The sequence below is a fragment of the Pinus tabuliformis genome, chromosome 9 (genome assembly GCF_031772625.1).
Source record: "Pinus tabuliformis cultivar Carrire ecotype Pingquan chromosome 9, CPIR1, whole genome shotgun sequence".
Classification (NCBI taxonomy): Eukaryota; Viridiplantae; Streptophyta; class Pinopsida; order Pinales; family Pinaceae; genus Pinus; species Pinus tabuliformis.
The window spans coordinates 1,286,157,269-1,286,170,404 of record NC_142307.1 but is presented as its reverse complement, the minus strand read 5'-3'; the positions used below and the strand labels follow the sequence as shown (position 1 = coordinate 1,286,170,404).

Here is a 13,136-nt window from a genome sequence, read left to right as displayed (position 1 = left end):
AAAACATTGTGATATTTGGGCAAAATTTCATATTTTCATTTTACTTGGTTGACGTTTGCTGGTTTTGAAACTACACAGCCCAAAAATGTGTTCAAATTTTGCTTGTGTTTCTTTCAATTTTATAGCAAACTGTCAGACCCATAATATTGGCCAAGTTGCTTCAAGGGATAGCAATATTCGTGAGTGGTATATTTTCAATCTAACTGCTGTTATGGTTTTCTTTTGAATGAAAAATAAATTTTTTTCTTAGTATCTGACCTCTTAACTCCATTAACAGCTTCCTGGATTCAAATGTTGAAACATTTGCTCTTTCTATTGGCTATTTCCAGTAGATGCCATCATTTGTCCTGTACTTCTGGAGTCCATTTTATCATATTTTAGAACCTGCACAGTGCAGTCCCTATCAACATGCTTGACCACAAACCACAAGTATTTACATCATGTTATTAAATGAGGACACCTGAAGTTACGTTTAGGAATAAACATGATGTAACCGCTGTTGACATAATCATTTTGATTGAGTGGACTCAAGTTGTTGGAATCTTCCTTCTTTGAATTTTTAGAAGCTTTTTTGACATATCATTGTGATTGAGTAGACTCAAGTTTTTCGAATCTTCATTGTTTGAATGTTAAGAAGCTGGATAATTGGAAGGGCTGTCAGCCTATGCACTGTGACCATGAGCCATTTATGTAACTATCCAATTTATTCTTCCTTCTCTATTGCTTCATTCTTCTTCTGTGAATGTAGCATTATAAGGTAGAAGTAGACGGAAAAAAGTCCAGCATCTGTGTAAAGTATGGTTAAAACAGATGGAAATCAGCAACAACAGTTCAAATGCTTAGCAAGAACAGGATAATTCTGATACAAAAGCATAACTGTTGAAGGGAATCAATGTGCATTGAAAAATAATTAGTTTGACTGCAGATGAATGTTCGACATATACAACTGATATAGCTCAACTGAATGGTTGCAGAATGTCATTACCTGGTTGGTTCCATGGTTAAAAATGATCTCGCTTTTGCAGAAGCTCTGTTGTCTCTGGATGGTTGTACTGAAGAGTCCACTAATAATATGTAACACCTTTCCTGCCATTTATCACTTGGAACTTTGTTAAATATCCATGAGTGCCTTGAAAGTTGAAATCTCATGCTATTGACTTGCTCGTGTAAGAGATTTTACCTGTAGATTTTACCCAAGGGCTAAATACCATAGATCAGCAGATAGAATAACACCATGAACTGAAACCCCAAAGTCTTTCTATTATGAGAAAAATAATTCCAGCAGAGCAGAAGCTTAGTACATCAGTAGAAAATTACTTCACCCAAAGATGGGAAATAGAAACTAGATAGCTTCTTTATATAGAGAAAACCCCTCCAAGTGGAAAATAACGGTTAGTTGGCTTGATCCTCATCAAAATAATCTCGTTCGTCGAAAATAACTCCATCTTCTTTTAATCTCCACCATTGGTTTTTTATTTTTTGAGGAAAATTTGAATTTATCTTAAAAACCATTTTTTATTAATCCAAAAATTAATATTTGGATTAATTTCCTAAAAAATTTGACTTTGACTTAACCACCAAGGTCCAAGGGCTCAAATTTTCTTAAAATATCCATTTTTCCCTTGGTGGAGGACCTCCAAAAATTGATTCCTTTTTGACCCACGAATTTTTTATTATTTTCCACTTGGAGAGAATTTAATTTCTCTATAATTATTTTTGACTCTAAATTAATTAATTTTTTGGCTTAGATTTTTTATTTAATTTTGCTATAAAAAATTAATTAATTGACTCTAGATGGGATTAATTATTTTTCCACCTTCAAATATTTTAACCATGGTGTTTAATTATGAGGGACTATGCACTAAAATATTTTTACATCAAGATATTACAATTTAATTCAACCCTTAGAAGGGGAAATACACATTTAAACCAGACCCTCAAGAGATTACCCAATTTTGCTACACAATATGATCTAGTAGGAAACCAAGTGTGCTTATAATAAAATAATTTAGCTATGGTATTCTAATTGTTGAAAAATGTGTAATTAGGTTTGGTCTTCATAAGTATGAAATGTATTTTTGTAAAATATAAAACGAAAAAGAAATTATTATTGAAGCATGGGTTTCATGCTCAAGTCCTTTATTTTATAGGTCAAGCACCCATTGAGTGCTTCTAGGGTTTAAGAGTCATTGTCATATATTGAAGACCCTATGGGAACATTGTATGATGTAAAGAAAAAAATGTTTTTGTCTTTAGAGTGTCGAAATGCCCTCCAAGATCAAGTCGGCCTACATGAAGAGCCATGTCTACCCTTGAAGAAGCCTATATATAGAGAGGAACTCGTCCTCCATTAGACACACTCACTCACATCTCTTTCTATGCGAAGAAGAAGGCAAAAGAGGTCGAAGAAGAAGGACAAAGAGGAAGAAAAGGAAGTCGAAGTGCTTGGGTTAAGTCTCTCTCTCTCCCACGTGAAAGTCGAAGCTAGGGTTTTTGTGTTGGGGACATATTTGGCTCGATCTTGGAGACAAGAGAGAAAAGAAGCAAAGCGAAGGTGCCTTACGGTGTCTCACTAACACTAAGATTCAAGGAAAGGCAATTGAAGAGGAAAGGAGGCCATATGAAGAAGATCGAAGTCTTCTTGAGGAGCAACAATAGTTGCAAAAGTTGTTGGGGGACAAAATTTTTGAGCAGAAATAGGAGGCCGAAGATATTGCAGAAGGAGACAGAGTTGATCTTGATCTTGGAGGGTATTTGTCTGAGTCTCTAGGTCATGGTATTCATCAATTGAAGGATCTATAAGAAGAGAAGAGATTCGAGGGTTTTTCCCCTTAAGAGCAGGGGTTTTGGCCCTGGCTTGCAACCTATATACTATGTCACTATTCTTATTGTTTTGGTAGCTATTTGATGTATCTCACAATATAATAATAAGGAACAAAGCTAATAAGGTAAAAGGTAACACAAACAATTATCAAGTTAAAGAGAATTATCATATTCATTGCCCCTATTGAATTCTCAACATGGACTCAAAGCTAAGGTCATCTAAGGGCATCATAAAGATCTCCTCTACAGTGAAGACATTCATCAAGAAGTGTAATATTCCTAATTAGCCATGGCTAATTGGAATATTCGATTTTGCTCAATTTTGCCTTCTATAGTTACTTATAAATAAAAAGCTGAGGGAAAGGGGGACATAATTCACCTTTAAAATAAAGTCACTCCCTAGTAGCACAACGTTGTGACTTAAAGGGGAGCCAAGGGGGCCAAAGGACCATGCAGAGATGGGGCCCATGTAGACACTTGGAGCGATTGCGCAGATGGAAAGGAACACGTGGCAAGAGAGGGACTACGTTGGAGGAGGTGGGCCTTGGGATTGAGAGAGGCTAATGCTATAAAGGAGAGCGGAGCCTCCTCATTTTATCATTCGATTATGTGCATTTGAACTAGTCACTTTGACTTGGAGCACACTGTCTGTTTAGCCTGTCTACAGCACTGTTTAGTGCATTGAGCGTTTCCGTTCGGAGATTTCACCCTTAGCCCCGGGGGACTTGGAGTGCCTACTCGAGCAAGGTAGTTTCCAGCAGTCTTTTGCAGTGGGATTGATCTTTGGCATTGTGGAGGAGCTGAGCATTTGAGGACTGCGCAGTTTTGAGAGAGAGGGACGCAGTTCTTTTGGTGAGAGTTCCGGATTGGGGGTTTTGTGGTGGATTAGAGCTGGGAGATTGAGCAAGGGATCAACTCTTGCATATTGGAGGATTTTGGCAGAGTTTTGGGCTGAGTTTTGGTGGATTCTATTCAGTGGCAGCGCAGAGCCTTGAGGGACAACGTAGATCCCCAAGGGGGTGATTTTCGGGGGTCGGCTATTTCAGAAAGGCTTTCTGGGTTTTTTTGGGTTTCTTGAGTAGAGTTTGATTCCAGAGTTTCAGCATTTTCTGAGGAGGGGAACAGCCCCAAATCCTCACTTGATTTCCAGCAGTAGTAGCGGCACGACAGTTCTCCAGCAGCTTGAATGCAGTTCAGAGGGGCCATTCCTTTGCTATTCTGAGTGTATTTCTTCACTTGTCTTGTGCAAGTCGAGGTGCCATCTTTTTGATCACCTCCTGTACTCTTTCCATTACTCAGTATAATAAAATGGCTTAGTATTTCTCTCTGCATTTCTTGAGTATCTGCTTATATTTCATGTTCACATTATTATATGTTGTACCACTGTTATTTTTTTATCACTTTGAGTTTCCCAGTCACTATATCATTTGGATGTGTTTGGTTGGAGTTTGCTTGGGTTTGAGGGATATCTCGGAAACGGGATATTACAGTGGTATGAGAGCATAGATCTGGTTCAGCCTGTGGAGTTAGCACTCTATGACGCAGGGGGAAAAGCCCTACATCTGTTATAGAGGTAGGAGATACAAACACACTGGACGTAGGTTGGAGAACACCTACGGAGAAGGAGACTGTGTTCCAGTGGTGGACGTAGATTAGGAGGAGCTTGTGGTGGACGCAGGACAAGAGGAGCCTGTGGTGGACGCAGAGCAGGAGGATCCAATGGCAGATGAGGACGGGAAGAGATTTGCAGACATGCTCCTCAAATCAGTGCAGGATATGTCGAGGCAAATTGAGGTGATGGGGCAGAGATTCACAGCAGTGGAGGCTAGATAGCGTGAGAACCCGCAGATTTTTCAGGTTGGTGAGAGATTGGGCACATCCCACCATTTTCCAGAGCAGGGTGCCACTCAGCGTGATACTACTCAGCAAATGGCCTCACATGCCCCTACATGCTCTACCATGCCCACTTTTCTAGGAGCAGACACGGGGGTTGGAGCCCAGCAGGAGGCAGAGCTCAGTCACATGGGCGATTATTTTGCAGAGTACCAGGCCTATGGGAAGGAGTTCAGGGACGCTCTCTCATTCAGAGACTTTGTTAAGCTCCAGCGGGATAGTAGACTCTGCGACCATCATAGAGGACACTGGCATTATCACGACGGAGACACCCATCGCACAGCTAGTAGATTCCACTTGCCTATGTTTGATGGTTCATCAAACAGTTCGGCAAGGTCTTGGGTGGAGAAGCTGGACATCTATTTCCAGCTTAACCAGATGTCGGAGGCAGAGGCCATCAAGGTGGCGACATTACATTTGGATGGTGAGGCCCAGGATTGGTGGTTCCATGGGATGGTTACACTCGGACATTCCACAGTGATGACATATGTCGAGTTTACCAGGAGATTGATGGAGAGGTTTGACTGGAGGGATCCAGAACAGCACTTTGTTGAGCTGACGAGGCTCAAGCAGACAAGGAGCCCAGAGACCTACATTGCAGACTTCTTGAGGATTTCAGTGATGGTGCCAGATCTATCCACAGCACGGAGGATCTACATGTTTGTTGAGGGGTTAGCAGAGCCACTTCGGGGTCTAGTCAGGTCCACTAGACCAATCACACTCCAGGATGCTATCAGCAGGACCCGAGACTTACAGGATGCCTTACCCAGGACCCGAACACCTTACCCCCAGAGACAGGCTTTCCAGCCTAAGGGGAAAGACGTGAGGATTCCGCCTCCGAAAGGGAATCCAGGACGAGCACAGATTGATGATGACGCCAGGAGGGAGTTGAAGAAGAAGCGGTTGTGCTTTACCTATCAGGAGCCGTGGGCACCAGGACATAGATGTGCTGCTGGCAAAGCACACTTTATTGAGGTCTTCTCCGAGAGCAGTGGGGAAGAGGATGAGGAGGATGATGTGGAGGCAGGAGATAGTCATGCTGTGCAGGGTCCCTCGCCGCCTCCACCAGCAGCAGCAGGTGGTGCAGCTTTTGCACCTACCGGAGGAGCCCTTGCAGCATTGCGAGGAGTTCCCAAGTATTTGACGCTGTGCGTACGGGGGACAGTACGTGGCCAGCGAGTATCAGTTTTGGTTGACAGTGGGGCAACCCACAACTTCATCGATGCACAGATGGTTGAGCGGAGAGGTATACAGACAAAGAGCTTCAATGAATTTTCAGTTTTGGTCCCAGGAGATCAGACCATGGTGTGTGCTCGCTATGTCCCAGAGTTATTAGTGACGATGGGCACCTACACACTGGCTGACCGCTTTTTCGTGGTCAATATTCTGGACACCAACATAGTACTGGGTGTTCAGTGGCTTATCACTCTAGGGAAGGTCACGACAGATTGGAAGGCCCTAGAGATGGAGTGGGATGATGAGAAGACAGGGAGGCATGAGAAGATATGGGGATAGCACACATATCCGCCTCAGATTGTTTCGGCTCATCGGATGGAGGCAGTCTTCCGGAAGGGAGACATAGAGTGGGCAGTAGAGCTACGTGCATCAGAGACAAGGACTACAGGGCAGACAATGCACCCGGAGATACAGTCCATCCTTGACAGGTATGCCATAGTATTTGGGAAGATTCCGCCAGGATAGCCACTGGACCGGGGGTTTGAGCACACCATTGAGCTTGAGCAGGGCATACAGGTAGTGATTACTACCCCCTATAGGCATCCCAAGGCCTATCGAGATGAGATTGAGCGGGCCATTCAGGATTTGCTGGCTCTTGGGCACATTCGGCTGAGCATGAGTCCTTTTGCTTCTTCCGTGGTGTTGGTGAAGAAGAAGGATGGCACATTGAGGATGTGCATTGACTACAGGGCCCTGAACAAGAAGACACTAAAGAACAGGTACCCCATACCCAGGATCGATGAGTTGATGGATGAGTTGAGAGGAGCACGGTTCTTCTCAAAGATTGATTTGAGATCTGGGTACCATCAGATTCGTGTGAGGGAGCAGGACATTCCCAAGACCGCCTTCAGGTGTCACTATGGGCACTTTGAGTTTTTGGTGATGCCCTTCGAGCTAACCAACGCCCCAGCTACATTCCAGTCTTGCATGAATCACATCTTCTGCAGTCACTTAAGGAAGTTTGTGTTGGTGTTCTTTGATGATATCCTCATTTATAGCAGGACTTGGGAGGAGCATCTCCAGCACATTGAGACAGTATTGTGCATCTTGGAGGAGCAACAGTTCTATGCCAAACTCTCCAAGTGTGAGTTTGGATTGACGGAGATGTTATACTTGGGACACATCATAGGGGTGGACGGAGTGAGGGTCCACGAGGAGAAGATCAGGGCCATCAGAGATTGGCCGGAGCCGAGAAACGTGACAGAACTTCGAGGATTCATTGGCATTTGTACTTACTACCGGAAGTTCATCAAGAGTTTCTCACAGCTTGCTGCAACCCTGATAGATATGACGAGGAAGGGGGCATTCAGTTGGTCAGATACAGTGTAGCGAGCCTTTTACAGGCTGAAGGAGGTTATGAGCAGCTACCCAGTGCTTGCATTGTCGGATTTTACGCAGCCATTTGTTTTTGAGTGTGATGCGTCGGGAGAGGGGATTGGCGCAGTGTTGATGCAGGGAGGTCACCCTATAGCCTTTGATAGCCAGAAGCTCCTTCCTCACGAGAGTTTGTATTCTATATACGACAAGGAGATGCTGGCCATCATGCATGCATTGGCCAAGTACCGACAATATTTAGTGGGTAACAGGTTCAGGGTGAGGACTGATCACAACAGCCTCAGGTTCTTTTTGGAGCAGAAGCAGCTACAGGAGAGGCACCAGAAGTGGATCAGTAAGATCCAAGCATATGACTTTGACATTGAGTATGTCAAGGGTAAGAACAACGTGGTAGCAGATGCCCTTTCACGTAGACCAGTCACGTTGTCTTTTATGAGCTTGGACGTAGACTGGAGGGCTCGACTCTTAGTAGAGTACTCCAAGGACAGATTTGCATGTGAGGTTCTGGATGGGCAATTGGCAGATGACAGGTACAGGGTGGTCGATGAGATCATCTACTACAGGGACCGGATCTTTTTGACTGAGAGATCTCAGCTCAAGAAGAAGATACTTCAGGCATCACATGATTCACCATTGGCAAGCCATCAGGGGTTTACCAAAACCTATAGGGCCATTAGAGAGAGGTTCTCATGGAAGGGCCTCAAGGAAGACGTACTCCAACATGTACGGGAGTGCGACGTTTGCCAGAGGAACAAGGGGGAGATGAGCCATCCTGCAGGATTATTGCAGCCCCTTCCCATTCCGGAGGGGAAATGGGAGAGTATTTCGATGGACTTCATCACAGGGTTGCCCATGGTACAGGGCAAGGATTGCATCTTTGTCGTTGTTGATCGACTAACGAAGTACTCATATTTTTTCTCCATATCTGCACACTACATAGCAACACAGGTGGCCGAGCTGTTCTTCAGAGAGATCTTCAGGTTACATGGTCTTCCCAAGACCATCACCAGTGACAGGGACAGCCGTTTCATGGGCGGATTTTGGCAGGAGCTTTTCCAGTTGGTGGGGACGGAGTTGACACCGAGTACCAGTTATCACCCACAGACGGACGGGCAAACAGAGATAGTTAACAAGTGGTTGGAGGGCTACTTGTGTAACTATGTCAGTGGGCAGCAGCGAGCATGGCTGAAGTGGCTGCATCTGGGGGAGTACTGCTACAACACTACACATCACATGTCCATTGGTATGTCACCATTCTATGCTTTATATGGATATCATCCCTTATCTTTTGCTGACGTAATGTTTGGCTCTAGCAAGGTTCCGAGAGACAAGATTTGGATCCAAGAGAGTCAGGATATTCTCCGAGCTCTCAAGGATAATATGGCTATAGCAGAGAACCAGCAGAAGCTGTATGTCAACAGGGGTCGGGTGGAGAGACAGTTTGAGGTAGGGGACTTGGTTTACCTACGGTTATAGCCATACCGACAGTCGTCACTGATGCAGAAGGGGGTTGAGAAGCTCAAGCCCCGCTTTTATGGGCCATATAGGGTGATACACAGGTTTGGACAGGTTGTGTATGAGTTAGAGCTGCCCCAAGGCAGTAAGATTCATAACGTCTTTCATGTATCATGCCTGAAAAAGGCATTGGGGCAGCATGTGACAGTGACAGATGAGCTACCACCCACGGATGATGAGGGGCATTTGGTGTTGCAGCCAGAGGCTATTATTGACACCAGGGAGAGGTAGCTGCGGAGTAGGATGGTCTAGGAATTCTTGGTGAGGTGGAAGAATTTACCGGATGAGGATGCCACTTGGGAGAGTGAGAAAATTTTGCAACATCCATCACTTCTGTTGCTTGAGGACAAGCAACATTTTGCCGGGGGAGACTGTAATATTCCTAATTAGCCATGGCTAATTGGAATATCCGATTTTGCTCAATTTTGCCTTTTATAGTTATTTATAAATAAAAAGGTGAAAGAAAGGGGGACATAACTCACCTTTAGAATAAAGTCACTCCCTAGTAGCACAACGTTGTGACTTAAAGGGGAGCTAAGGGGGCCAAAGGACCACGCAGAGATGGGCCCACACAGACACTTGGAGGGACTGCACAGATGGAAAGGAACACGTGGCAAGAGAGGGACTACGTTGGAGGAGGTGGGCCTTGGGATTGAGAGAGGCCAACACTATAAAGGAGAGGGGAGCCTCCTCATTTTGTCATTCGATTATGTGCATTTGAGCTAGTCACTTCGACTTGGAGCACGCTGGCTGTTTAGCCTGTCTGCAGCACTGTTTAGTGCATTGAGTGTCTCCATTTGGAGATCTCACCCTTAGCCCCGGGGGACTTCGAGTGCCTACTCGGGCAAGGTAGTTTCCAGCAGTCTTTTGCAGTAGGATTGATCTTTGGCATTGTGGAGGAGTTGAGCATTTGAGGACTACGCAGTCTTGAGAGAGAGGGACACAGTTCTTTTGGTGAGAGTTCCGGATGGGGGTTTTGTGGTGGATTAGGGCTGGGAGATTGAGCAAGGGATCAGCCCTTGCATATTGGAGGATTTTGGCAGAGTTTCGGGCTGAGTTTTGGTGGATTCTATTCAGTGGCAGCGCAGAGCCTCTAGGGACAGCGTAGATCCCTAAGGGGGTGATTTTCGGGGGTCGGCTATTTCAGAAAGGCTTTCTCGGTTTTTCTGGGTTTCTTGAGTAGAGTCTGATTCCAGAGTTGCAGCATTTTCTGAGGAGGGGAACAACCCCAAATCCTCACTTGATTTCCAGTAGTAGTAGCAGCACGACAGTTCTGCAGCAGCTTGAACGCAGTTCAGAGAGGGGCCATTCCTTTGCTATTCTGAGTGTATTTCTTCACTTTCCTTGTGCAAGTCGAGGTGCCATCTTTCTGATCACCTCCTATACTCATTCCATTACTCTGTATAATGAAATGGCGTAGTATTTCTCTCTGCATTTCTTGAGTATCTGCTTATATTTCATGTTCACATTATTATATGTTGTACCATTGCTATTTTTTTTATCACCTTGAGTTTCCCGGTCATTATATCATTTCAACGTGTTCGGTTGGAGTTTGCTTGGGTTTGAGGGATATCCCGAAAACGGGATATTACAAGAAGATTGCAAGCCATCTCAAGAAAGGTATCAAGCATGGAATTCCTTATTTTCTATGAAGAAGGTATTAATAAAAGAAAAGGATGAAGGTCTCTTCTCGACTCTCTCTGGCACATTCCAAGATGAATACATTTGGGTAATTGACAGTGGTGCATCAAGGCACATGACTAGCCAATCCAATCAATTGAAGACCCTATCAAAAGGAAAATCCACTTATTTAGTGGAACTTGGAGATAACAAGAGCTATCCCGTGAAAGGTATTGGATCAACCTCCATAAAGTTGGAAGATGGAAGCAACATTCACCTCAACAACATTCTATTTGTCCTAGGTTTGCACAAGAATTTACTTTCCATTTCAAGTCTAGAAGAAAAGGGTGATAGAGTCACTTTCAGTGATGGTAAATTCTTTGTATGGAGTAAAGACTCAAGTATAGATCAAGCTAAAGTCATTGGCATTCGAGAAGGAAGACTTTATAGACTAATGTCTCCTGTGGCCCAAGCCCTAGTTCGCATTGAAATTAGCCCATGTGAACTCTGACATAGAAGATTTGGTCATCTACATTTCAAAATCCTTCCAACCCTAAGTTCCATATTAGATGGTGTGAAAATTTGCTGCAATAATTGATTTATTTCTCCTACTTATTTATTATAAGTTATTTACCAATATTTCAATAAATACCAAAAAAAATTCAGTTGCAGACTTCACAAACTAGAACTGAAAATTAAATGGCAAGAGAAACATCAACATATGAATAATCACATTGACACTTGTTTTTGGACAATTGTCCCCGAAAAAACCCAATGTGGGAAAACCAGTGCAGCAGATCTGAGGATTCTTATTATAGGCAGTAAATATCTGAATACAATTTAGGATGCTCATCTAACAATCCTTTACAGAGAAAATACTGGCGGAAAATTTGAGTGAGTTTTACCTCACTTCACTCGGCAGAATTTCGGCTGATCTAGCACAAGATTGGCTAGCCTCGGCTATTTCTGCATTGGCTCTGAGTCAGCCCTACGTCACCTTCTCTGCCCTCTGCATCAGCTCTCCCGGCTGTTCTGGTTGTTCCGACAGTTTTGGATTCCATGCTCTCCCGACTGTTCCGACAGTTCCTGGCAGCTCTGGCTGTTCCGACAGTTTTGGATTCTGTGCTCTCTCGGCTGTTTCAACAGTTCCCGACAGTTCTAACAGTTTGGGATTCTACGCTCTCTTGGTTGTTTTGGCAGTTCCGATAGTTCTGGATTTTGCGCTCTCCCCGCTGTTCCAATTGTTCCAGCAGTGCTGGATTCTGCGCTCTCTTGGCTATTCCGACAGTTCCCAGCAGTTCCGACTGTTCCAACAATTCTAGATTCTGCGCTTTCCCAGCTACTGCGCTGCCTCTCTGCATGCTCTCTCCGCCTCTCTGTTTTGTATTTTTCGGAAAGTCCTTCTCTCAGATTCTCTCTGCCCCTCAGCTGCAAGATCTCCCCAATCGATTTTCCTCCTGAGAACTTCTCACCTCAGAAAATCGATTTCCTCAATCTCTGTGTGTGTTTACAAATGAACCCCAAGCCTCCATTTTATACTTTTCCTGTTGAGTCTTCAACGGCCAATATTAAGTCTCTAATCAACGGCTAAGATTAAAACATGACTTGATCCACCTTCTAGATCATTCTCTCCCATATTTTGATTAATACCCATTAATATTTTAATTTCCCTAAGTTTAGATTTAGGAACCCCATTAAAAATATCAATTATTTTAATAAAATATAATCCGGGTGGAATTTCACCAAACGGTTTTTGGATTCTTTAAAACTCATGTGCCTTAGCCTCTCCACCAATTTTCAAGGCTAGAGCACTTTTGATGCTACCAAAAGCTAACACTCCCTCTTAGCGAGGAAAGTGCTCTAGCAACAATGTCCAACTGCATGCTGCTCTGTCTCTGAAGCATCTCCTTTTTGCATTGTTGCTGCCACCAATGCTGTGCTGCTGCTGCTACTGTACCACTGCCCATGACCCTACCACTGCCACTACTGCATCTGTACTACAGCTCCCTCTCAAACTCTGCATTATTCTATTGAAAGGATTTTCCAGCATACCCATAGGTGCTTGCAATTGAACAAACTTGGCTCTTCCTAGAGCCTTGGTGAGTATGTCTGTTACCTGATTTCCTGTGGAAGTGTACTCCAACTGTATCGCTCCATGCTGAACACAGTCTCTGATAAAGTGATCGAATATTGATGTGTTTGGAGCGATCATGAAATACTGGATTTTCAGAGAGCTTGATACAACTCTAATTATCACAGAAGATCATTGTCGCTTCCATCCTTCTCCTGAATAGATTTACAAGCAATTTCTTGAGCCATATAGCTTCACATGTTGCTTTGCTAGCTGCCATATACTCAACTTCAGCAGAGCTCAAAGCTACAGACTTCTGCTTCCTATTGCACCAGGAGGTCATCCCAGATCCAATACTGAAGCAATACCCAGTGGTACTTTTCCTGTCTATTGAACTTCTTGCCCAATCTGCATCAGTGAATCCACTCAATTCGATATCATTGCCCTTGGTGTACCTTAATCCAAAATTTACTGTTCCTCGCACATACTTGAGAATGTGCTTTGCTACTGCCCAATGCCCCCTTTTTGGTTTTACCATGAACTGACTAAGGGTGTTGACAGCATAACACAAGTCTGGCCTGGTGTTGACCAGACACATAAGTGACCCAATGAGTTGTCTGTATAAGGTGGGGTCCACTTCCTT

General features: G+C 44.0%; 1 protein-coding gene across 1 annotated transcript in view; it reads left to right on the top strand.

Moving 5' to 3' along the window:
• The window catches only part of LOC149153279 (uncharacterized), a 260,627-nt gene that overhangs the window by 60,175 nt on the left and 187,316 nt on the right, over nt 1-13,136 (top strand). The gene's annotated exons all lie outside the window — the stretch shown is intronic.